Below are 23,502 nucleotides of genomic sequence, written 5' to 3'. Positions count from 1 at the left end.
CATTCTGTCTCTATGAATTTGATTTCTCTAAGACCTCCTATAAATGGAGTCAATACAATATTTATACTTTTGTGTCTGACTTACGTCACTGAGCCCAGTGCCCCAAGGCTCACTTATGTTGTAGCTGGATCAGAACTTCCCTCCTTTTAAAAGCTGGATAATGAAGCCCTAGGTTCATTCCCCAGTGCTGACATAAATCAAAGCTGAGAAGTGATCTGGTAAAAACAAGCGAGGAAATACATAAATATCTTTTTTTTTTTTTTAAAAAAAGCTAAATTTGGGTGGGGCTGGCAAAACAGCCAACGGGCCTGTCCTCTCTCCCCCTCCCCCCATGTTGCACCGGAGGAATCTTTATTGCTGTGGTGTTTTTCCTCTCTTTATCTGAAGGGGAAAAAAGTCTGCTGGGAGCAGTGAAGCTCAGTGATGACAAAAATAAAAGTTGAATAATATGTATCCACTGTGCGTACTTAACGCCTTTGCTTTTCTATGGTCTGCTGTTGTGTACTGGGACTGTCCCCACCTATTGACCTCTGTGAATAATGCAGTTCTGAACATTCATGTGCAAACATCTTTCTGAGTCTCTGCTTTCAAGCCTTTTGGCTCTGTGCCACTGGGATTGCTGTCTCATCTGGTGACTCTAGGGTTAACTTTTGAGAAATTGCTATCTGATTGTACTTGCTGTGTTTTCACCTGTATATTATTTTTTCTTTAAACTATTTATTTATTTATTACTGGATAGAGACAGAGAAATTGAGAGGGGAGGGGAGGTAGAGAGGGAGAGACAGCAGCATTTCTTCACCAGTCTTAAAGCTTTCCCCATGCATCCTTGCACATTGTAATGTGTGTGCTTAACTAGGTGTACCCGACCTATATACTATTTTCTGTTTGTGTTTTTCTGAATCTGTCATTCTTATGGGTAAAGGTGTCTGATTTAAAAAATATTAATGATTTAATATTGACTTATAGAATTATAAGATAACAGGGGTATAATTCCACAACTTTCCCACCACCAGAGTTCTGTGTGCCTGTTCTCTCCATTGGAAATTATAGGAGTTCTCCCAAGAATACAGATATAGGTTATTATTTCTGTAACTATCTATCTATATTTACATAAATTTGCCCATTTATTCTATGATCCTGTCTTATTTTCTAAGTCACATCTACTACTTCTGTGTGTCCAATTTTTTTTTTCTTTCTCCAAGTCCTGATGGAATTGAAGTTCAGAGCCCTCTGGTCATCTTCCCCTAACCCCCCTGGGAGTTATGACCCCTGGGTCATCTTCCCTAAATCCCTCTGGGAATTTGGACCAAAATTCTTTATGGGGTTCAGAAGGGGAAAGGTCTGGCTTCTAGATTATATATATGAAATATATGTATATATATTAGAAATATATGTATATATATTAGAAATATATGTATATATAATAGAAATATATATATATTGCTTCTCTGCTGTTCATGGACATTGGCCGGCCAATCCATACCCCCCCCCAGTCTGTTTCTATGTTTCCCTGGTAGAGTAGGGCTCTGGAGAGGTGAGGTTCGAGGACACCTTGGTGAGGTCATTTTCCCAGGGAGTTCAGAATGAAATTGTAGTAGCATCTGCAACTTGGTGGCTGTTTTTTTTTTTTAATTTTTGTTGTTGTTTTTTTGTTTCCAGGGTTATTGCAGGGGCTCGGTACCTGCACTGAGAATCCACTGCTCCTGGAAGCCATTTTTTATAGGATAGGATAGGGCAGACAGAAATAGAGAGAGGAGGTGAAGATAGAGAGGAGGAGAAAAAGAAAGACACTTACAAACCTGCTGGTGCCTGTGAAGTGACCCCCTGCAGGTGGGTCTCATGGAGCTGGAACCAGGATCCTTGTGTGAGTCCTTAGGCTTCGCACCATGTGCACTTAACCCAGTGCACCACCGCTTGACCCCATGTCTGATTTTTTAAAAGCAGAAATATTTAGGGACCAGGCGGTAGCACACCTGGTTAAGAGCACCACATATTACATTGTGTAAGAACCAAGGTTGAAGCCCCAGATCCCTACCTGCAAGGGTAAAGTCTCACAAATGGTGAAGCAGGGCTGCAGGTGTCTTTCTGTCTCTTTCTCTATCTCCCTCTCTCCTCTCGATTTCTCTTGGTCTCTAGCCAATAAGAAAAATAAATATATAAATAAAACATATTTAATAAAAAATAAAAATAAACGTAGATTCTCAAACCAGAGAGACAATGCAATCTTAGGGCATAAATCTTGCATTCCTGAGGCCCCAGCTTCAATTCTCATACTGCCTTATGTCAGAACTAAGAGGACTCTGGTATTTCTCACTTTTTAATTTAATTTTATTTTTTTTAGGTTTTTTTCACTATTTTTTAAAGATTATTTACTTACTTACTTATTTTTTGATAGAGACAGAGAGAAACTGACAGGGAAGGGGGAGCTAGAGAGGAAGAAAGACAGGGCTTCACTGCTTGTAAAGCTTCTCTCCCTCTAGATGGGGACCGGGATCTCAAACTCAGGTCCTTGTTCATTCTAACATGTGTATTCTACTAGGTACACTATGGCCAGGCCCCTTGGACTCTGGGCTCTCTCTTATACACATTCTCTCTAATAAAAATGAATAGTAGTAAGTGTCCAAAATGTAGATTTTAGGATGACTATGGGATGATCTCACTCACAGGCAGAAGTTGAAAAACAAGATCAGAAGGGGAAACACTAAGCAGAACTTGGACTGGAGTTGGTGTATTGCACCAAAGTAAAAGACTGTGTGGGTGGAGGTGGGAGAGGGGTTCAGGTCCTGGAACATAATGGCAGAGGAGACCTAGTGAGGGTTGAATTGTTATGTGGAAAATTGGGAAATGTTATGCATGTACAAACCGTTGTATTTTACTGTCAACTGGAAACCATTAACCCCCAATAAATAAATAAATAAAATGTAGATTTTAATAAAAATTGTAATTGACATTTCCTATATTGGGTGCAGGATTGAACAAAGTTTTCCCTTTCAGTTTGTGTCACAAGAATCAAGGGATCAAACAGCACTTAAGAGAAATGTCAAAACCAGAAAGTCCCCATTGAGGAATTCAGAGAACTCAGGTGGAAGCAGACCACAAGAAGCGAATGAAGGGAGTCGGCCTATAGCGCAGAGGGTTATGCGCACTATGGAAAGAGCAAGGACCAGCCAGGTTTCGAGCCCTGGCTCCCCAGCTGGCTCCCCACCTGCGGGAGAGCCCCTTCACAGGTTGTAAAGCAAGTCTCAGGTACCTGTCTTTCTCTCCACCTCTGTCTTCTCCTCCTGTATTTCTCTCTGTCCTATCTAACAACAACATCAGTAACAACAACAGTAATTACAACAACAATGAAAAACAACAAGAGCAACAAAAGGGAAAATAAATAAATATTTAAAAAAAGGAAGGGAATGAAAACTCTTTGTGGTACAAGGTCAGAACCAAAAGAAAGTGGTCTTATCCTAAGTGGACATGGCTTAAGAATGGAAGCATTACTTCTGACTTATTTGATTTTTCATCTGGGTTTGATGGGGTGGGGAGATTATACATAGAATTATGACAGGGAAGCACACTAGAAATGTTAACAGACCTTGCCCTTGATGGAGGAATGATAGATGATTTGTTTCACTTCTTCACAGCTTTTTGTACTGAAATTTTCAAGTTGGGCATCAGGAGGAAGCTCACTTGGTAGTGTGTACAGTTCACCATGTTCAGGTCCCTGGTCAAGCAGTGAAGTAATGTTGTGGTGTCTCTCCTCTCTCCTCTTCTTTCCCTCTCTGCCTTCTACTCTCTGTCTTTAACAAACAAACAAAAAGAGTCTCTTGGAAGTAGTGACACTGTGCAGGCATGAAGCCCCAGTGAAGTCCTGGCAGAAGAAAAAAAAGTTTTAATAAAAATGCAAAAGAAAATTTACTCTGAAAAATCATTATTTCATTCAAAGGTCACTTGCCTAAGGAAGTCAGGTTGGCATCATGGTAGCATCTGCAAATTGGTGGCAGAAAAGATACAAAGCAGAACAAATTGTTTAATAACCAGGAACCCAAAGGAAAGAGTACAGTAGGTGAGATTTGAGGTCTTCCTGTTAGAAAAAGCTAGGAAGTCTATTTTAGCTATATTCTGACGGGCCTATGACTTTATTAATTTTTACCTTGGCTGGACAGCTAACTTCCAGGTGGGCTAAAAGTATTGCTGGGAGTATTGTGTTAGTTGGGAATAGGACCAGAAAGCTGGATCAGGGCAGAGAGAAGCTCCTGAGTATGAGGAAAGTATATAAATACTGTTAACTGTAAACCTCATCGATATGACCCAGGGCCCATGTTTATTCATATTTACCAGGAGCCTGTGTAACCTCTGCATCCCTGTAGGTCTGAGCTTGCAGTCCACTGTCACACCTGGGAACATACTAGGCTACACTCATTTCAGGACCAGTCTTCCTCGAGTGGCAGACTATATTGACCCAGCCTCCCTTCCAAGAGTGGGGCAATTTTTATCACTGTTTTTTTTTAATTTTTTTTTTTATTTAAGAAAGGATTAATTAACAAAACCATAGGGTAGGAGGGGTACAACTCCACACAATTCCCACCACCCAATCTCCATAACCCACCCCCTCCCCTGATAGCTTTCCCATTCTCTATCCCTCTGGGAGCATGGACCCAGGGTCATTGAGGGTTGCAGAAGGTAGAAGGTCTGGCTTCTGTAATTGCTTCCCCGCTGAGCATGTGCGTTGACTGGTCGGTCCATACTCCCAGTCTGGCTCTCCCTTTCCTAGTAGGGTGTGTCTCTGGGGAAGCTGAGCTCCAGGACACATTGGTGGGGTCTTCAATCCAGGGAAGCCTGGCCAGCATCCTGGTGGCATCTGGAACCTGGTGATTGAAAAGAGAGTTAACATACGAAGCCAAACAAATTGTTGAGCAATCATGGACCCAAAGCTTGGAATAGTGGAGAGGAAGTGTTAGGGAGGTACTCACTGCAAACTCTAGTGTACTTCTGCTTTCAGGTATATATTTTGCAGTAGTTTATGGATACGTGTGAACATAAGCTCTCTCTCACAGAAACTGGTGTATATCTAGGTTTTAGGACTTTGTTAGAAAATGAACCACCTGAGATGAAATTAGAGTGTACTATAAAAGGAAAGGTCTCACCCGAGTAATGAAACTGAAGGGTTGTCATTCCACACGTGAAGTCTCTGGACACAGTCTGAGGTGAAGCATGTTGAGGTGGCAATCATTGCATTGTATCACTGTTATTCTACATTGAAAGCAAGGTCCTGTAGAAGCCTGTAACAGGGTTTATGATGTTGTTCCTGTTGGAGATGACCAGTGATGGCATAGAGAGGGATCTGTTAGAAATCTAGGACTATCACATCTATGTGGGAATCCCAGAATTTCCTGCCTAGGGTCCTGGATGATGGGGTGGCCTGGTAGTGACCAAAAGGGCCATTATTAGTCTCCCACCACTGTCCAGCTTTTGTAGTCCTTACTTTATCTGACAGGGTTAAACTTAGTGTGATTGAGGGAAGTGAAATAGGAAGTAGGTAAAGAGGGTATCTAGGTCTAAATAGGAAATGTTTGATTAAGTACTTTATGGTGTCCTTTTTAGTTTTTTTTTTTTTTTGTACTTGCTTTCTGCACTTATTGAGTCACTGTACACTCTTGCACATTTTTACTTTAAGTTATATGTTCCCCTAACTTATGGATGTATGTGCACAGGTACCCTATCTCATGGACCCAGATCTATATCTATGTCTATAACTTTGATAAGAAGTGTGCCACTTGAGATGGAACGTAGGATTCCTGTGATCTAGGAAAGGTCTCACCAGAGTATTGGAGCTGGAGGGTTGATGTCCCAGGCCTGATGTCTCTGGACATAGTCTAAAGTGAAACATGTCGAGGTGGTACTGGCTGCATTGATTTGGTTGAGATCAGGAGATGCAGTATCATATGGTATGGATCAAAAGAAGCATGAAGGGGAGTCGGGCTGTAGCACAGTGGGTTAAGCGCAGGTGGCGCAAAGCACAAGCACCAGCATAAGGATCTCGGTTCGAACCCCGGCTCCCCACCTGCAGGGGAGTTGCTTCACAGGTGGTGAAGCAGGTCTGCAGATGTCTATCTTTCTCTCCTCCTCTCTGTCTTCCCGTCCTCTCTCCATTTCTCTCTGTCCTATCCAACAACGACAACAACAATAATAACTACAACAATAAAACAACAAGGGCAACAAAAGGGAATAAATAAAATAAATATTTTTTTAAAAAAGAAGAAGCATGAAGGAAAACGAGCAAAGCTCCAGAGGTTCCATACAAGACCTTACCATGATTTATGCCACTTAGTGCTATTTACAAATAACTGTATCTTATATACTGGGAAGACCACTTGCTTCTGGTCTAAAATTGTAGGTGATTTAACATTTTTTTAAAAGTTATTATTAGAAGTACATTAATAACTTAAGACCAGTGTAGAAATTCAATCAGTTTACTAATTTGAAACCTGAAGTACTTAGATTAAAGGAATATATACTCAAAAATGAAGTCTATGCATTAGAAAGCTTGAGACATTCAATCTATTTTCCCCTCTCATACTGACTACATAGTGAGACTACAACTTAATAGGAATATACAATTTAGATATTGGAGACAGAGAAACCGAGAGGTAGATAGGTAGATAAGAGACACTTGCAGCACTGTTTTATCTCTTGTGAAGCATACACTCCTCCACCAGGTTCCTGCTGGTGGGGACTGACTGGAGACTTGGGTGCACCACCACCCAGCCTCTGAAATTCACCTTAAAAGAATATTTGTTGGTAGGAAGACAGATGGAAATTGTGCTTAGAAGACATATCTTTTTTTTTTTTAATGTAATTCTCATTGGAAGAAAGGAATTGCTTTGCTTTGTTCTTTATTTTGAACAAAAAAAGTTAGTCTGACTTCTGCAAGCTGTTGCTTGTGCTGACAGGTGAGGGAACATGCCTCTACTGGTGGGGGTTCCTGCTTGTGCCTTTCTACACCCATTCCTGAATTGCAAGAAAGAAAACCTTCCCAGAAGCTGGAAGGAATCCAGAGGACATGGCCAAACCCTCAGCTCCTCCCTTGGGAAAGGGGTGTGTCCATTAATTTCTCAGGTGTACTAAAGCCTGAAGATTAATAGAGGGATTGCTTGCCTTGGAGGCATTTCACTCAAGCAGGCTGGGCTCTCATCAGCTATATGATGTCAGGAAAAGACACACACCCAGACCTTTGGTGAAATCTCAAAGAAGCCCAGGAGTGGATAAAGTCTCCCCTGCATGTCTCCAAAACAGATTAAGGTGGAAGATCACAGTTTAAATTGAAAAGTTAGCACAAGGACCGGCATAAGGATCCCGGTTCGAGCCCCCAGCTCCCCACCTGCAGGGAAGTCGCTTCACAGGCAGTGAAGCAGGTCTGCAGGTGTCTATCTTTCTCTCCCCGTCTCTGTCTTCCCCTGTTCTCTCCATTTCTCTCTGCCCTATCCAACAACAACGACATCAACAACAATGACATCAATAACAACAACAATAATAACTACAAGGGCAACAAAAGAGAATAAATAAATATTTTTAAAGGAAAATTTATTTAAAAAATTGAAAAGTTATTGGTGTAGTTTCTTAAATTATCCAGAAAGAAAAAAAATTCTGTGGAACAAAATCTGAATTCAGAATGCACGAGAACTCTTGAGGTCAATTTACAAATTCCACTGATTTCTTTCTCATGCAGGTATCCATCAATGATAGTTTGCTTCTTAGGGACTCAGCTTGACATATCTGCTCACAGAGAACTGTAAGAAAAAAAAAAAGAAAAGTCCAGATGCTGGCCCACCTGTAACTGAGTAATTTGCCTGAGTGAAGTAAACCAAAACGCTATAAATCAGGAAATTATTTTCATCTATTTTTGGCACTTCTACCCCTAATAATTTAGCTCCCATACTTAGGTCTATAATGAATTTTGGGTACAGTATGAGGTAACAACTATATTTTCCCTCTTGATATCTTTATAGAAAATTAATTGACTACAAATGTTTTGGTTTGTTTCTGGACATTCCATACAATTTCATTAATCTATTTGTCTATGATAAAACCAATATAAGTTTATCTCAGAAACTTTCACTTCATAGTAATTTTGAAATCAGATAGTATAAGTCCTCCAACTTCATTCTACCTTTTCAAAATTGATTGGCTCTCCTAGATTCGTTTTATTTCCACATAGATTCAGGTATTTGAATTCTGAAAAAACATTGTGCTGAGATTTTTCACAGAGATTATGTGGACTCGATTAGAACTACTTACAGGACCATTTTTCTTTTTAGTTTGACTAAGAGTAGACAAAAAAAAAAAACCTGGGAGTCGGGCTGTAGCGCAGCAGGTTAAGCGCAGGTGGCGCAAAGCACAGTGATCGGCATAAGGATCCCGGTTCGAACCCCAGCTCCCCACCTGCAGGGGAGTCGCTTCACAGGCGGTGAAGCAGGTCTGGAGGTGTCTATCTTTCTCTCCCCTCTCTGTCTTCCCCTCCTCTATCCATTTCTCTCTGTCCTATCCAACAATGACAACAACAATAATAACTACAACAATAAAACAACAATGGCAACAAAAGGGAATAAATAAATAAAATAAATATTTAAAAATTAAAAAAAATTTTTAAAAAAGTAAAAACTGAGAATTAATTAGCAGACATGTTTGTGTGTAGCTGGCACAATTGTTATTTTTCTTTCCTTCTTCTCTTACTTATTTTGTTTGAATTATCTGTTTGTCTCCCATGATTCTATTATTTTATTCTTACTGATCTCTAGTCATGCTATTGTAGGCATCTTTGCAAAAATTAATTTAAATTTCTTAGGGGGGGAAATGGAGTATAAGCAAAAGCCTGTAAGTTTGTATTTCCCTTTAGAGAGAGTTATGCAGTGTCAGAACTTCCTTTTCTCCATTAATCCATTTTTTTGAGGACTAACATAAGGTAGGCTAACTGGTTGGGGCAGGAGGACAAGAAAAACTAGGTAGACCTTTTTTCAACTTGGTCAGGAACAAGGACCAAGAAAGCCAACCTATTATTTTTCTATGGGAGATTGTGTAGATACTGTATGTCTATGTAGTGCACTTGATATTGTTCAGATTGGTCTGCTAAAGTTCCCAGTGATGTGGACTTGGGGATTATGTGCACATCTGTAAAATGACTAAACACATCTACCTCACAGGAATGTAGAGAGGAGTCAATAGGATCATATTTAGATTTAGAGTGCCATGGAATTCAACACACACTGGCCTTATAAATATGGTCTCCCTTCCTCTATCATATGTTGCAATGATTTACCAACCTTATTTTTGCTGCACAAATTACAAAAAAAAAAAAAAGTACAGTTTGTTTTTCACAGATGAACTTTATCATGTCTTGAACAGAGGGTATCTTGAATGTTTTTTTGGTCAGAGATGGGGGATGAAAGGAAAGGCTGACCTGTGATAAGACCCAGGAAGCTTTTGTCACTGAATAGCAGGGACATGAGGATGCCTGAAGAAACTGAGGGCAGTGAGGGCCAGGGAAGCAGTCAGGTGAGGCTGAGCACCATCAGCATGCCCCTCTGAGAAAGGAACCCTCTCTCTCTGCAGGAGTGTTCTCAATACTAAAGACTTCAGATCCCCAAGTCATATCCATATACGCCCCACTCTGCTACTTTACCTTCTCCCTGGACCAGCACCAGCACCCCAATGGCAGGGCCCTGGGGTTACTCCACCCACTGAAACTATCCTGGTAGCATCTGATTCTGACTGACCTCATTCTGTCTGACTTGTTTGTGATGAACTGATGACTTTTCTAAAGCTGGGAATGGGGGACAGCCAGAAGACTCTTCTTTGGTACTACTGCTTCTCTGAAAAGTATCGAGTATTAAGGTTCTTGGTTCAGTGGCTCTAAGAACTGTTCATTCTACCTCAATCATCTTTTACAACCCCATAACCCAATTTTTGTTGTGTATCTTAAGATAAAGACATATTGTCTATGCAATGAATTCCTGGTTACTTCCCGTGGAGGATAAAATACAGAGATTCTAGGCCTTATGCTACTTCAGGACATTTTCAGTCATACTTAACCACAAATCTGCCTCTTATCCACCAAATGGATCTAAAAGAAACTGTCCAAACATAACCACTACTTTTTACATCTCTTCACATGCTACTCATTCTTTCTGGAATGTTACCCTGACTCTTGTAGACCATGAAAATACCTATCCATGGTCAAGATGGCTGCATGAAGACAGCACCTAGGTGACTGTCCTCAAAAAACTCATTTCAAACCCTGGCAATTCCAAGTGGAAGCAGGGTTTCCAGACCAGTAGAAGAGAAACTACAGGTGGAGGGACAGAGAGAAACCACTATGAAAAATTATAATCCATCTATGAATGGGCAAAAGGGTGCTGAAGAGGACAAAGAAAAGTTGAGTGACATCAAGTTACTATGATGCCATTATGACAGGTGGAGGGACAGAGAGAAACCACTATGAAAAATTATAATCCATCTATGAATGGGCAAAAGGGTGCTGAAGAGGACAAAGAAAAGTTGAGTGACATCAAATTACTATGATGCCATTATGACTTCCCTGGGCAGATGACCTCACCAGTGTATCTCAAAGTCTCACTTCTCTAGAGCCCTGCCCCACTAGGGAAAGAGAGAAACAGTTTGGGGGTGTGGATTGACCTGTCAACGTCCATATTCAGAGAAGAAGCAATTACAGAAGCCATACCTTCTGCATCCTATAAAGAATTTTGGTCCATACATCCAGAGGGTTAAAGAATAGGGAAGCTTCACCATGATTCCATCCTGACTTCTCTGGGCAGATGACCTCATCAATGTGTCCTGGAACCTCACTTCCCAAGAGCTTTACCACATTAGGGAAAGATATAAATAGGCTGGGGGTATGGATCAACCTGTTAACACCCATGCCCAGCAGAGAAGCAATTACAGAAGAAGCCAGAACTCCTACCTTCTACACCCCCAAAATAAATTTGATCCATACTTCCAGTGGGAGAGAAGTGATAGGAGGAAGAGGATAAGAGGGTTCTGAGCTCCAATTCCATCAGGACCTGGAGAGAGAAGAGGAAAAACAGAGGGGCATTTAAATGTAGTAATAAGGTTATGTGTAGCTTGGAAAGGCAGAGAAGATGATACCTTTAAAAAAGAGAGAGAGAACAATTATATACAAATGTAGACAGATAGTTGTAGAAATAATAGTTAACCTGCATCTGTAACCTTAAGAGAACTGGTATACCTTATACTAGAGGGATTGGGGATTCAGAACTCTAGTGGTGGGAACAGTAGAAATTATACACTGTTGACATGTATTTTTATAAGTAAATATTAAATCACTAATAAAAGAATAGGGAAGCTTCCAGTGGAACATGGAACTCTGGTGGTAGGAACTGTGTGGAACTGTACCCCTGTTATCTTACAATCTTGTTAATCATTATTTAATTACTAATAAAAATACCTATTATTCAAAATTCCCATTAATTTGAAGACCACCACTAGTCTTCATCCCTACTCACTTCTTGTTTGTTGTCTTTATCAGACATAATTTCAAAGATTTGCTTTTATGTCAGTCTCATATAGAATTGTTAACTTCTTGGACACAAAATCTTTATGTTACTTGTATTTGTATTTCTAACTATGACATTTTCTTACACGTGCTGATATGATAAATGGGACAAATTCATGAAGGGAATTTTTGAACTTGTTGTACCCTAACAGGTTAATAATCTATTTGTATAGTTATTTTCATCTTATTTATTGGTTAGAATGAAAATTACACCCTTTGGGGGACACTCCCAGAAAAGCTAGTAAATGTTCTCAGCCTTTGTTTATCTATTGGCTGGCATGATGCCATAAAATAAGTAATTGCTTATGGGAGGTATATAATATACTGTGTAATTAAAGATGGGATGCTAATTGGATCTCCTTGCCAGCGAGATCTGTCTCTTAGCAGTGAGTGTTTAGGACCAGTTCAGGGTGGTATCAGCACAACACAATTGAGCCAAAGCAAAGGAAAGAAACTAGCTGTCATCTAAGTTCTTGTCTATGTTGAAAGTTCACTTTCCATTTTAAACTAATAGTACTTATTAGTCACACTTTTTAATCTGTGCACTTTGGGAAGCCTAGCTCATTTAGGAAGTTTAAATATTTGAGCACAAGTAATTTGTTGGCAGTTAAACTCTTCAACTCAATTATATATAGCTATGAGTATCAGTAACTGATATAATGTGAAAATGCATATATCTATCTATCTATCTATCTATCTATCTATATATCTATATATATTCAGAGGCATTTGAAATGAATAGGACAGGGGCTGAGTGGTAGTACACCTGGTAGTGTGCACATATTACCATGCATAAGGACCCAGGTTCAAATCCCTGATAACCATCTGCAGGGAGGACACTTCACAAGTGGTGGAGAAGTGCTGCAGGTGACTCTATCTCCCCCTTCCTTATCAATTTTTTTCTATCTCTATCAAATAAATAATTAAATTATTTTTTAAAGAAATATGGGTCAGGTGTTGGCACACCTGGTTGAGCACACCTGTTACGATGATCAAGGGTCCAGGGTTAAGCCCTGGTTCCACCTGCAGGGGGAAAGCTTATCAAATAGTAATGCAGTACTGCAGGTGTGTCTATTTCTTTTCCCCCCTTCCTCTCAATTTTTTTCTGTTTCTACGCAATAAATTAATAAACTGAAATAACAAAAAAAGGAAAAAGAAAAAGAAATGAGTAGGGTGATGCTCTCCTTTAAACACATTCCCATTGAAAATACATTAAGATACAGTAATGTCATTTTTCTCCTCCCAGTCACTTCTTCATGTGTCCTCCTCCATCAAATAAGAATTTAGAAGTCTTTGTATTTCTCAGATTTATTTTGAAGTTACACTGTGACAAGAACTTCAGAATTACCTTATCTTAATCTTAAACCCCTTTAGAGATTTGGGAGATGCTGGAGCACCCCAGAGTTATATTCTCCAAGAGGAGAGTTTTAAAGGTAAAGTCCTGCATAGAGGATGACTTTGTGTAATGTTCTCTGAAAATAACAAATTTTTTACTGCTGCAGAATGGGGAGATGACATATTTTATCTTAAAAAGTAGACGGAAGGAGTTATGCAATCAGTGGCTTTTTTTTTTTTAAGATTTATTTATTAACAGAAGAGAAAGGAAAGAGGGAGAGTGAGTGATGGCATTACTCTGGCACATGGTATGTCAGGAATCAGGTTTGGGCCTTCATGCTGTTAGGAACAAAACTTGAACCACTTAGAAATGAGACTAGATAATAAAACTTTTTTTTTTTTTTTTTTGCCTCCAAGGTTATCAGTGGGGCCTGGTGCCTGCACTACAAATTGACTGCTCCGGGGAGCCATTTTCCCCTTTTTTTGTTGTTGCGCTTTTGTAGTTATTGCTGGTGTATAGGACAGAAAGAAATTGAGAGAGGAGGGGAAGACAGAGAGGGGCAGAGAAAGACAGATACCTACAGACCTACTTCACTGCTTGTGAAGCAATCCCCTTGCAGGTGGGGATCCAAGGGCCCAAACTGGGATCCTTATGTTGGTCCTTGCGCTTTGTGCCTTGCGCACTTAACCCCCTGTGCTACCGCCCACCCCCTTTTTATTTCTTTATTGGGGGATTAATGCTTTACAGCTGACAATAAATACAATAGTTTGTACATGCATACCATTTCCCAGTTTTCCACATAACAATACAGGCCCCCTAGGTCCTTTACCATCATGTTCTGTTTTTGTTTGTTTGTTTGTTTGTTTGTTTTTTACCAGAGCACTGCCCAACTCTGGCTTATGGTAGGATGGGGAAAATTGAACCTGAGACTTTGAAGCCTCAGGCCTGAGAGTCTCTTGGCATAACCACTATGGTATCTTCCCTGCCCAAGTTGAAACATTTTTTAATCAAGTATATCTACAGGTCTCTGCCAACTTTCATTACTTTGCTATACATAATATGGAACTTTAGCATCTGTATGGCAAAATTAAGTGTTATCAGAATTGTAAAACTTGAGCATAGAAAGTGATCATTATCTCAGTGCTGTGAGCACCACCAGGAGATGGGAAGAATGGCACTTGGCTTTCTCTTTAGGAAAGAGGGCCTAGAATGTGAAAGTCTGGGGAAGCTTCAGCTCCAAGGTTCAGAGACTGAGAGGTCTATGACGAATCTATTGGAACCCAGTTTGTAATACAGACAAGAAGTGACTGGAGAGGTGAACTAGTGGGTAAAGCATAGGACTTGCATATGTGCTTCTCAGGGTGGATACCAATACCTCACATGCTAAACAGGTTATCTATAAACTCTCATTAACAAAGTAAATATATATGTGTGTGTGTTAATATATAAGTAAATATGTATTTTAATATATAAATATTTTAATATATATATATATACAGCTAAATAACAAAGTAATTGATTCCCATAGGGCATTCATTGATATTGATAGTTATGGCAACACAAGAAAGAAAGACGAGGATAATTGGCAGGCAGAGAGTTTATACTCTTCATAGGGAGAAGAGGGTCAGAGATAAGACACAATGCAGTCCTGAGGTTAGGGTATATTGAGCTTTTATGGTTGGACATGGGGGCTGGAAGGGAAAAGGTAAACAGTGGGTGCAGGTGTCTATTCATTCAAAACAAGACCCTGGTTCTTTCCCTAAGCACATCTTCAAATGATTGTCATATTCCTCCTGTCTGGAGCCTGGGGTCACGGGGGTCATGGAGCAGCCTTGAAAAGTTTGCTGAATGTGACCATCTGTTGTTTGTCTTTCCCCTTGAGGAGAGAGGTTCATTTCCCTGACAGAACTAAGAGTGACAGTGTTAATGGACTATTTTAGGATATCAGCCTCATTAGATTCCCTGGTTTTGTTTGTTTGTTTTTAAGGATTATCATGGCCACCAGGGAAGTAGTTGAGCATTGTTTGCATGCATGAGACCCTGAGTGAGAGCCCCAGTACTCCATACAGTAGAGTGAAACAAGTTCTAGTGTCTCACATCAAATCGATACAATTTTTTTAAAGTCACCATCTCCTGTGGAAGTAAGCTGAAACACTCTAGATTTTCACCTTTACTTTTGGAGATTTATTATCTTCTATGACAACAAATTGCATATATTACCCAACAAACCTCGGTGTACATTTCTTGTTGTTGTTAGGGAGGGGGATTAATGGTTTACAATAGATACAATTGTTGATAAATGTGTAAAATAGTTCGGTTTCTACCCCTCATCTGGGGCCTTAGTCAGGGAATCCTCGAGTCACCGCACAAATATGATGGGCATAGACCTCTAATGGATCCCTCTGTCCACCATCACTGGTCACTTCCATCAGAAACATCATCATAAGCCCTCTTGCAGGACTTCTCAGGACCTTGCCTTCACCATAAATCAGCAATGGTAGCAACTGCTCTATTTCCGAAGGGAGGCTGAGGTATCCTGCCCTGCCACTCGGGGAAGACTGGTCCTGAAATGAGTGCAGCCTGCAGTGTTCCCAGCTATGACAATGAACTGTGAACTCAGATCAATAGGGATTTACAAGTTACACAGGCTCTTGTACTAAATAAAAACATATATATGGGCCCTGGGTCAGGTAGATGAGGGTAAACAGTCAATTTTACTCAGATTTTTTTTTTTTTCAAGAATGGGAGCTACCCTTTACCCTAATCCAACTTTCTAGTCCTTTTCTCTATTCTGACACCATCTTCTCAGACAATATTTTTCACCAGCTCCATGTTAGCTATCAAACTTAAGGAAAAAGGTATGATAGTCGTGGGCCCCTAAGAACATGCCCAGAATGGATTTCCTAGCTTCTTTCCATGCTAAGATCCTTATTCTCATCTTCTCTACTCTTACTTTTAGTTTCTTGTTCATTAATCATTTTGTCCGACTTTGTATCTTGCCATCCTTCAGCCACCAAGTTGCAGGCACTATTGTGATTCCATCCTGACTTCCCTAGGCAGATAACCTCACCAAAGTGTCTTGGAACCCACTCAGAACCCTGACCCATTAGGGAAAGATAGAAATAGGCTGGGGGTATGGATCAGCCTGCCAACACCTATGTCCTGCAATGAAGCAATTACAGAAACCAGAACTCCCACCTTCTGCAACCAAAACCAATGTTGATCCATACTTCCAGTGGGGGAGAAGTGCCAGGGGAAAGCTGACCAGAGGGATCTAAACTCCAGCTGCATCAGGTACCTGAGAGAGACTAGGAAAAAGGGAGGAACATATAGTTTTACATATGACTTGTAAAGGAAGAGAAGATGGGACACCCCCCCAAAAGGGTCAAATATATAAAAATATAGACATATTGTTATAGAAACAATAGTTGACTCATGTCTCTTGGAAGAACTGCTATAACTTACAATGGAAGGATTGGGGATCCAGAACTCTGGTGAAGGGAATGGTGTGGAATTATACCCCATTACCTTGTAAATTTGTAAATCAATATTAAATCACTAATTTAAAAAATTCTTAGTTTTCTACAAAACATTCACCTCCAGCTAGGTCCTCCTTCACTATCATGCACCTGAAAGCCCCTTCCCCAGTATTTTTTTATTATTATTATTAACTACCTGTATGTATGTCCACAGTGCAAAAGTTGGAAAGACACATCTCTGTAATATTATGCTTGCCTATTATATTGATTCCTTTTTTGATGGAGACCTCAGTATGGAGTGCAGCTAAATGCCTCTAAAACACTCTCAATCTATTCAACATGTCTTTCAGATTCATCACTAAATAATCAGGAAACCATAAAAAAATAGAATTCATCAGGGAGTCGGACTGTAGTGCAGCGGGTTAAGCGCAGGTGGCGCAAAGCACAAGGATCGGCATAAGGATCCCGGTTCAAACCCCGGCTCCCCACCTGCAGGGGAGTCGCTTCACAGGCAGTGAAGCAGGTCTGCAGGTGTCTATCTTTCTCTCCTCCTCTCTGTTTTCCCCTCCTCTCTTCATTTCTCTCTGTCCTGTCCAACAATGACAACAACAATAATAACTACAACAATAAAACAACAAGGGCAACAAAAGGGAATAAATAAATATTTAAAAAATAGAATTCATCATGTTGGCATCTGAGGGTGGCCCAGAGTCTATGGTACAGTCTCCTAACTGAGGGTCAATCTTGCTTGGCTGGTGTTTGCTTCCCTACTGGGATTTCCCTATACTTAGACATCTTCTGGCATCTAACAAAAAGCATATTTTACCAGGAATGTGATCCCCAAATATTTTTAATACTTAATTTTAATGAGAGAAAAGGGAGAAGGACAGAGAGAGATAGAGGGTGATATATAGCAAGAGACAGAGAGAGAAAGAGAGAGAACAGATCAGCTCTGACTTATGGTGGTACTGGGGATCAAACCTAAAACCTCAGGTAGGAAAGTCTTTTGTATAATCATTGTGCTGTCTCCTCACCCCCCACCTCCAATTTCTTTCTTTTTCCTCAAAAGACAATTCAAATTTAATAGTAGTTTTAGCAAACTGGAAACTGTTGCACCAATGAGGAAAGCCCTCCCTCTGTTGGATTTCTCTCTCGTCTGGGAAAAATCCTCCTCCTCATTCTTCCAGGCTGTGCTGTGCAGACTCCAACCACGGTGTCAGCCCTGGCTCTGGGGTCAGCATGACATTCCCTGAGTCTCCACTGCTCACATGCAGTATGCCAACTTGCTGGCAACCTACTTATAATTGCCTGTCCCAAGATTTACAGCCTACTCTAGGACTGGGACACAAAAAATACTCTGTGGGCATGTGAGGTATAGACGTGACTAGGGAATCTTGAAAGAGCAGACTTGGACCCTTTTAAGAAAAGGGTCTCTTTTCTGGGTGCACAGGGAGGGATCTTTGGCTAAGGTAGGGGTACTTAATCTAGTTAATCTAGTGCTTTATTCACTAAACCACCTCCTCAGTCAAATTTCCAAGTGCTTTCTTATTTTCTTTTTTCTTCTTCTTGTCTCCTTTTTTTTTTTTTTTTTTAAGATAGAGGCAGAGAGAGTGGCATAGATTACAACATGAAGCTTCTTCCTACAACGTCGTGGAGAAAAGGCTTGAACCTGAGCTGTGCACATGGCAAAGCAGCTCATTATCCAAGTGAGCTAGTTCACTGGCCCCAAATATTTTTTATTCTATAGATTGTCTTCACTTTCTTGATAACATTCTTCTTGTACACAAGTTTCAGTTTATTTTTGTTTGTTTTTACCAGAGCACTGCTCAGCTCTGGCTTATGGTGGTACTAGGTGTTAGTCTTAGGACCTTTCATACCTCAAGCATAACTATTATACTGTCTCCCCATCTCACAAGTCTTAATTTCAAAGACTGACTTAGCAGTATTTTATTGCTCACGGTTTTGATGTGCTATCTAAAAAACCATTGTCAACGCCAAGTTCTTGAAGATTACTTTTGTGCTTTCTTCTATAAAGTTTAATATGTTATATATATTATATGTATGTTATATATACATATGTAATATGTAACACACAATGTATGAATGTGTATATATGTAATATATACATATATATGTCATGGGCCCATTTGATTTAATTTTTTTCACATGGTATATGTATGACAGGGGCCTAACTTCATTTTTTACATAGGAAAATGTAGTTTCCACAGCATCATTAGGACTTTATTGGGGCTGGGAGTGGCACACCTGATTAAGCACACATGTTACAATTCACTAGGACCCAGGTTCAAACCCTTTCTCCCCATTTGCAGGGGGATGCTTAATAAGCAGTGAAGCAGGTCTAGAGGTGTCTTTTTTCTCTCCCCCTCTTTGTCTTCCCCTCTTCTCTCCATTTCTCTCTGTCCTATCTAACAACAATGACATCAGTAACAACAACAATAATAACTACAACAACAATAGAAAGCAACAAGAGCAACAAAAGGGAAAATAAATAAACATAAAAAAGAACACAAAATTTCTCTGGAAAGAACCTAGGTTAGGAAGACAAAAACTTAGGATTAAATGACCTTTCCAAGGTTGTTTCCATGGCAAATACAGAGCCATACAAGGTCTCTCCCACTTTACTAAATGTACAGAAATGGAGAGATCATAACTCCCTCATGCCACTTTAATTTATAGAACAGTCACTTTCATTGAATATATATATTCCCCTCACTTGTCAGTTAAATAGCTCACATGGATAGTGTACTGTTTACCACATGTATATGACCCAAGTTCCAGTCCAGACCTCATCATATTGAAGAACTCTTTGGTGCTGTGTGATTTATTTTGCCTTCTCTTTCTCTGCCCTCTTCCTCTATGCCTTTCAAAAAAAAAAAAGTTCTACACAAAGGAGTTGGCGGTAGTGCAGCAGGTTAAGTGCAGGTGGTGCAAAGCACAAGGACTGGCTTAAGGATCCTGGTTCGAGCCCCTGGCTCCCCACCTGCAGGGGGGTCACTTCACAGGCAGTGAAGCAGGTCTGCAGGTGTCTATCTTTCTCTCCCCATCTCTATCTTCCCCTCCTCTCTCCATTTCTCTCTGTCCTATCTAACAATGATGGCATCAATAATAACTACAATAAAAAAAAAACAAGGGCAACAAAAGGGAAAATAAATAAATCTTAAAAAAAAAAAGTTCTACACAAAATAAGGAAAAGAAAAGGAAGAAAAAACAATGAATTAAAATGCACAGACCTAAATGTAAAACTAGAGGCAATGAACCTAACCTTACTCTATGGATGAGAAAGCAGAACCAGCATTCCTTGGATGAAGATCCAGGTGTATATACAGTTCAAAGGAAATCATACGACATATGGGTGTGGATACTTAAAAAGCATCAGAGTGAATGTGTTCATTTGCCTCATCCCTCTAGTGACTCCAATGCACTTATGAAGAGGCCCACCCTCCTTCCCACAATCAGAAATGCCTGTGTGTCAATTCTCAACCCCCATCTCACCTAGCACTCTGCTTTTGTCAGTGTCCTTCTGGTGAATCCTTAACAAGCAAGTGTTGACAGAGCCCAGCAAATAAAACATTAGAAGAAATGCAGGTAGATTTCAATCTGGTCCTATGGATTTATATGATGGGCAGGAGTAGGGTTCACACTGTCATTCATTATTCAATACAGACTTATTGTGGCTACTATACATTTATGCACATTATACATTTTGAATCCACCAACAAGACTAGGACCTCTGGCCTACAGGGAAGACAGCCAGGTGCTTATAAAGCAGCTGAAACCAAGTGTAGGAACATGGCAGACCATGAAGAGCCCATTCCCCAGATCTCTTGGAAAGAAAGATGAGGGAGGTTTGGAGTCCAGCAGAGGCTGAAGCTGTCAATAGTAAATGCATTTGAGGCAGAAGAGCAGAAATCCAGCTGAGTTTCAAAAGGAGATTGTCAGGCCAAGCGAGGTTTCCAGTGATAGGGACTGGAAATGGGGAAACCACAGAGAAAGGTTTTGTTTTGCATCAGGGCAGGGAAGAAATTCTGTGAGCCTGGATTGAATGGGGAACCAGGCATTGAAAAGAGGATAGCAGTGGATGCAGAGTTACAAACATCGAGTCTCCAGGATGTGGAGGACATCCAAGATCATAGTGAACCTTTTCAGTTTAGGCTGAAAGAAAACGAATTGATTTGGGAAGTGTCCCTATATTTATGACAATAATCATCAGTCCAGCAATGAGGCCCAGAAGATGGGATATTTCTGGAGAAATTTCTGAAGAATCACTGATGTAAGATTGGCGATAAAGACTTGGGATCTCCCTCACAGAGAGGTAGTCAACTGAATAAAATGAAGAGAGAACGATGCCATCAGGTGGTGGCACACCTGGTTAAGTGTTCACATTACAGTGCACAAGGATCCAGGTTCAATCCCCCGGTCCCCATTTGAAAGGGGAAAGCTTCATAAGAAGTGAAGTAGGACTGCAGGTGTCTCTCTGTCTCTCTCCTTTATCTCCCTCTCTTCTCTTTATTTCTCTAGGTCTTTATCCAAAAATAAGTAAATATTAGAGAGAGAGATAAAGAAAAGCCAGAGAGCATTCACTGTGACAATGTTATTGATGGGAAGATAGCATGGAAGATGGGGGGGGGGGTGTAGGGATTAGAGACAGTAGAACAATTAGGAGTTCTGAGTCTAAAGGAGGGACCTCAATGACGAGGTAGCATGAACACTTCAAAACCCAGACCCTGAACAATTTAGCATGCCACTACTCTTTAACATCTGGCCAGAGGATTTATGCTCTTACTAATAGTGTGGGATGCTGAAGTGTTTAAAAATGATGTTTGCAAGAAAAACCAGAGGGAGAGCACAGTGATTCCAGGTTTTCACTATAGTCCTGGTACTCAATATAGGGCTCTTTCCAGGGTGTGGAGGTTTCATCCTGGGGTGAGGCATCTTGGGTACCATCCTTATCTCCTCCCCTGCCCCTATCCCCAGGAGTGTGACTATTTCCACTTGAAAACTTTATTTTTGTTTGTATTTTTTAATTAGGAGGTGAATGGTTTACAGTACAATTGTTGACACATGGGTACAATTTCTCATCTCACTGTGACATTGTCTGCAAACACTCTCACTTCCAGCACAGCATGTACCAGGACCTCAATGCCTCCGCTCCCCCCCTCTACTTGACAACGTTCTCAACAGAGCTCCTCCCTTGACCCTTATATTTGGAGTCTAGAAAGTGCATTGTCCCCAGGGCCTTGTGCTGGCTGGTAAGAAGAGGAACTCTTTCACTCTTTGGTTGAGGACTGGACTACACTCAGGGCCCAGTGAAGTTTGGGATTGACAGAGATGGCCAGTGGGACCCTATGGTGACAGTCAGGAATAGCGGGCCATGTCCAAGAAGGTGGATCAGATTCAGCTGTAGGAACCCACCCCATCATATTCAGGCGTGGAATGGGGAGGGACCTCTGCAAGAGTGGAAGGGTCTTGGCAGTGGCATTAATGGTGAAGTAGACTTAGTCAGAGTGAACTTGGATGACAGACACACTAGCCTTACTTTCTCCTGTTCAGAAAGTAGGGTGCTGCCTCCCCTAAATTCCTTCCCCCACCCAGTATGCCTTCATCCATGCCCATCATATCCATCTGTCTTTTCTGAACTGCTTCTTCACCTTGGGGGACACCCTGCTTTCTCCACTTCCCTTCCCTATAAACATCCCACGACAGAGCTTGAAATTCAGTTATCCAAGGAGAGGAGACCACAACAAGGGCAGGCATCCAAGATTAGGTGCCCTTATTTGAGCCTAATTACCACAGAGACAACAGGCAGGCTAAGAACAGTCACAGGTGTTAGAACCAGTTTATGACTCTTCATTTCTTATTTGTACTCAAGTTTTTTGCCCCCAACCTACCCAACTTAACAACCATTTTTTTTTCTTTAAGAGAAAAGATGCCTCCTGTTGAGGATATTGGAGATCCAAGTATGGCCTCATCGTGTTGTGTCCTGCATATGTGACACATGTTGGACAAAAAAGTGTGCCTCACTCAGCTTCCTGATGTGAGACCCAGTGTGGGTCTAAGAGTGGGTAATCTCTTCTCTCTGTGAGTCTGTTTCCAAGATTCCCATTTATCTCTCAGTCTCTGTGGTTTTTCCATAACACTTTCATTTGGGCAGGTTGCTGGGCCCTGGGTGACAGGGTTATGCTCTCCATAGCCATGTACTTGCAGAGTGAAGAAGATTTGGATTCTACATTCTGACACTAATTAACACTGTGACCCTGCATAAGACCCTCTCTGGGATTCAGTTTTCTCATCTATAAATAAAAGGTTTGGATGAAGCCTATTATATAGGCTATTAAATGTTTTAACAACCAACTCAGTGAGGGGAGAAACCTTGATTTATAGTGTTTGTCAATTTCTGTGCTATAAACAGCCTCCCTACAACCTTAGTTCAAGCTACAGACTTGAAGTCAGCTGACTTACACACAATTTTCTAAAAACAATTACAACTGAGTCCGCTAAGATAGTACTGGCTAGTTCCAGCATAGCTCTGGAGACTATCAATACTACATACATTTCTAACCCTGAAAGTTTTGATTTATGGAGATAAACATCCCTTCATTCCTAAAACCCTACAGTTCCATGATTCTGAAACTGGGGGAGTTTAAATTGTCAGGACACACCCCAAACCTCATTAACAACACTCACATGTTGCCTAAATCCATTGGCATCCCAATTCAAGCTGGACTGGGTCCATATTTGGCCAGTCTTCTTCTGGAGCAAGCAGCTTTGCTCAGGAAGCCTTTGAACTGGAATTGTTCTGATACTATGATGACTTGAGACTGGCAACCTGAGTTCTTGAATCAGGAATCCATCTGGTGCTGCCCCTGCTGTCACTTGAGTAATTGCATGGGTTGAGTCATAGCTATATTATTTCATCCACTGTTTCCCAGGACCCTGGAAGAGCTGGGCCTGGGAGTGAGAGGCAGACAGAGAATCAGGGAGAAGGCCCCGCCCTGGGCAGGGCTGCTGAGTCGGGGACCATGCATGAGTCATCTTGTCTGCTTGGCAGCCCCACCTTTAGCCCAGGTTCTGAATGCCAGGTGGAGACT

The 23,502-nt window shown here is 40.8% G+C and overlaps 1 long non-coding RNA gene across 1 annotated transcript; it reads right to left on the bottom strand.

The window, feature by feature from the left end:
• Window positions 1–7,584: 7,584 nt before the first annotated feature.
• Window positions 7,585–23,236, bottom strand: LOC132538266 (uncharacterized). The gene is made up of 3 exons (XR_009549666.1): window positions 23,099–23,236; window positions 10,967–11,066; window positions 7,585–7,778 (listed from the first exon to the last, which is right to left on the bottom strand). It is a non-coding gene; the product is annotated as an uncharacterized LOC132538266 (long non-coding RNA).
• Between the last annotated feature and the right edge of the window lie 266 nt (window positions 23,237–23,502).

The sequence above is a fragment of the Erinaceus europaeus genome, chromosome 4, assembly GCF_950295315.1.
Source record: "Erinaceus europaeus chromosome 4, mEriEur2.1, whole genome shotgun sequence".
Taxonomy (NCBI): domain Eukaryota; kingdom Metazoa; phylum Chordata; class Mammalia; order Eulipotyphla; family Erinaceidae; genus Erinaceus; species Erinaceus europaeus.
This window is presented reverse-complemented; position numbering and strand designations above follow the sequence as displayed.